Raw genomic sequence first — 3378 nt, forward strand, 5'->3', positions numbered from 1 at the left:
GAATAGTATGAATGCCGCTCATAGTCAGTTGTAGAAGTTTTCCATGCTTTAATTAGTTTCTATGGATAGTTCTCAAAAGAACCGTCCATCCAAGAGTAGTTTTTTTATAGGTAAAATGTTCCATGAATCATAAGAATCAAAGTAATTACACATGGGCAGATAATTTTGGATTAACTTGCAACCTAAAACTAGTAGAGTCAAAGAAAACAATAGTCTATAGCTATGAGCAAGAATCTGATCTATAGACAAGGAAACACCACCTAACACATGTCAACCTAACGAGGAATTATAGACAGCGGGTCCATCAAAGCCTATCGACAAAAAGCTCTAAAGTCAGCATCTTAGTTTCCCAACTTTGTGGGAGAATCTTGTGTTTAGACATGTGTGTTGTTGTTTTGAATATAAGATAGTCAAGAAAAACTTATTTTGAAGTGAAAGAGGCCAGATTCTACAGTGATAGACAACAGCTAAGCCAAAAAGATCCTAAGTAAAGATAGAGTCATCACCTGCATCCATATAAACAAGAAAACATATTCGTTAGCCTTGAATATGTATTATAGATGTCAATGATCCTATCAGCTGTTATCCAAGTCCTACTTAGAATCTTTTTAACTTATATTGACCATCCATGTAGTGTTAAATATCAACAAGTATCCATTCTCAGAACAATAATCCACAGATAAAAGTGATGTGTGTGTGTGTGTGTGTGTGTGTGTGTGTGTGTGTGTGTGTGTGTGTGTGTGTGTGTGTGTGTGTGTGTGTGTGTGTGTGTGTGTGTGTGTGTGTGTGTGTTGGATTGTTAATCAAAACTATTTATCCCCAACTTGAACCAAACGATTCAAAAAGAGAATTGACAAAGATGAATAAAAGTGAGTCCATACGTTTTTTTCTTAAACATATGTACATTTAAAGTAGAATTTTGAAGTTTTTATAAAAGTAAAAAATGAAGTAGCAGCAATAGAAGTTTTTCTACCAAAAATTGGTCAAGCAGCATTTGAATTTACCGATAAAAAAAGTTTGAATCCTTACCTACAGCCATCATGCAAACACAAAAATCATTAGCACTTTTTTTAGTCATGGAATGCAAGTATAGGACGGACAGTTGTCATCCATGTCCCTCTTATCCAAACATTCAAATGCCAAAAATTCTATCTTGAGCCATGTATGCACATGGCAGCTAAAAGTAAACACTCTAGGCAAGATTTTCACATCAGCTAATTTTGATAGATAAGAGCATTAAAGCTTTGTCAAAGCACATTACTTAAAAGTGTAGGAATAGAATTTATCCTTCAAGTTAATTAAAAATGCCATCCTATCATAGTTTTTAGCACATAGTTTAAAAACTATTCAAACAATTGCACTCATGCTTCAGGAAAACATGAGTGACTAGAAATGGGAAAATTTAATTTTAAGTTTAAGTTGATTTTAAGTTATGTTATCGAGGTTATGTATTACAATAACGTGAAATCCAATTCTATAATTAAGTTTGCATCATTGCAATTGATTCCATAAGAAAAAAACTTGATATACCATATAAAGTAAGCCATCCACCTTAGAGGAGGAGGAGGAGGAGGAAGAGACCATGGCTTCAAAATCTGCCCGTTTTACTACCATGAGAGAGGCCGCTTGGGGAAATTTTGTATATCGACAGTAGAGAGATCGTGTGCCCTTCCACCAAGCATCTGATTCTTTTGAGTTTGCGCACCTTTGTATGGGCAACCAAATGGAATTGGGGAACACAATAAAGTGTAGTAGAAGGATATAGTGCTAACGTGCAACTTGATGCAAAGAGCTAAAGAGCCAAAGTGACAAGGCTAAAATTAATAAAGAAACCTAGAAGCGTTTGTGTTGAGAACTCCCAGCAGAAGTAGATATTACATCAGGCAAGTCAAAGAGCGTGTGTGTGTGTGTGTGTGTGCGTGTGTGCGTGTGTGCGTGTGTGTGTTTAAGTATGAAAATCCCCTCATATTTGAACCATACTTAGACAATTGTATTAAATAATATATCAAATAACAACATTTTAATTCAAGATAGCATAAACCTCAATTATCACTTCATATACACCAATACAACATTCCGTTTCTAATGGATAATACAGTCATTTAGATCAAAAAATTGATCTTTGATCATTACAAATTGATATCTTAGTGTTGTATCTCTCTGTGTCCACCCTTTGGGATGAGCTTCCACTACCTCTACATGGAGAAGGATCCAGCTGTTACCTGCATCCATACAAAAACACTCAGTTAGAACTGGCTATGTTTGTGCGTTTTGCAGGTGTCGACACTGGATCCAGTTGTCATCCATGTCACACTTGTAGACCTAGTTTACCGCTTACCCTTAGGATTGACTGTTAAATTGAGAATATAAGTAATGTAACCTCTGAGTGTATAGTCATGTGTATCCCAGTATTCACTGAGTAGACTCAAAGTACTGCTAGTATCTACGACCATGCATGATACAAAAGTTGATCTAATTCTCCGTAGGTACCTATCTATGTGTTTTTATGCCAAAACCCCAGGGTTTATCATTTAAGAGTGTGTTTACAGGCTGCTAGATGTTATGCATCCCATAGCAACAAGTGATAGTCATGATTATGAAACCAATTTAGAATTTTATGAATCACGTAAACCTCGAACCTATCTCCATTCCCTGTCAGTCTCAGAGTTTCAAGAAGCTTACTTTTGGCATTTGTCTTACAAACAATATAAGCAATTCTATCAAAAATCGGACAGCATTTCGTTTGTATTCTTAACGAATTTTCAAAAATTTCAGCTATCGCCATCTCCAAGGAGACCCTTACGAGAGGTTTAAGGCATTCAACAACATAGATGTTATTCCTTTGTCTCATACCATGGCAAAAAAACCTCATGTTTTACCAGTTTCAAGTTGCAACTTCCACTTTAAACGTCAAACATTTTTTTGTATGATTATAGACCAAAAATCTTCTTTAAAGACTGCAAATTCAATGAGATACAAATGTTCAACCAAAAACTATTTATGTTCACTATGCTAATGCTTAAAAAACTAAGTGTGTATTTGTTGTTTTATGTACGCAAATCTAACCAATTTAGGGCATCACTTTGCTTCCATTTAAAATAGCTTTCTCAAAGCTCTATGAACTCAACCTCTCTTAATGCATTCAACAAGAGGATTAGGTTAAAAAATCATAAGCAATATCAGATTTACCAAAGATTCTATCTACGACTGATCTTTGCCACCATCTATACAACTTACCCATCATTGTCACTTTAGTAGGAGTCACTATGCTTTTCTAAGTAGGAGTCACTATGTCACTGAATCAAAGAGACCAAGTTCTCAATAGGTACGGTTAACATTACCTGCCTTGCAAAAATTGGGCAGCATCTTGTTTGTAAA

Source organism: Adiantum capillus-veneris, chromosome 3 (assembly GCF_014529385.1).
Source record: "Adiantum capillus-veneris isolate H3 chromosome 3, ASM1452938v2, whole genome shotgun sequence".
Classification (NCBI taxonomy): domain Eukaryota; kingdom Viridiplantae; phylum Streptophyta; class Polypodiopsida; order Polypodiales; family Pteridaceae; genus Adiantum; species Adiantum capillus-veneris.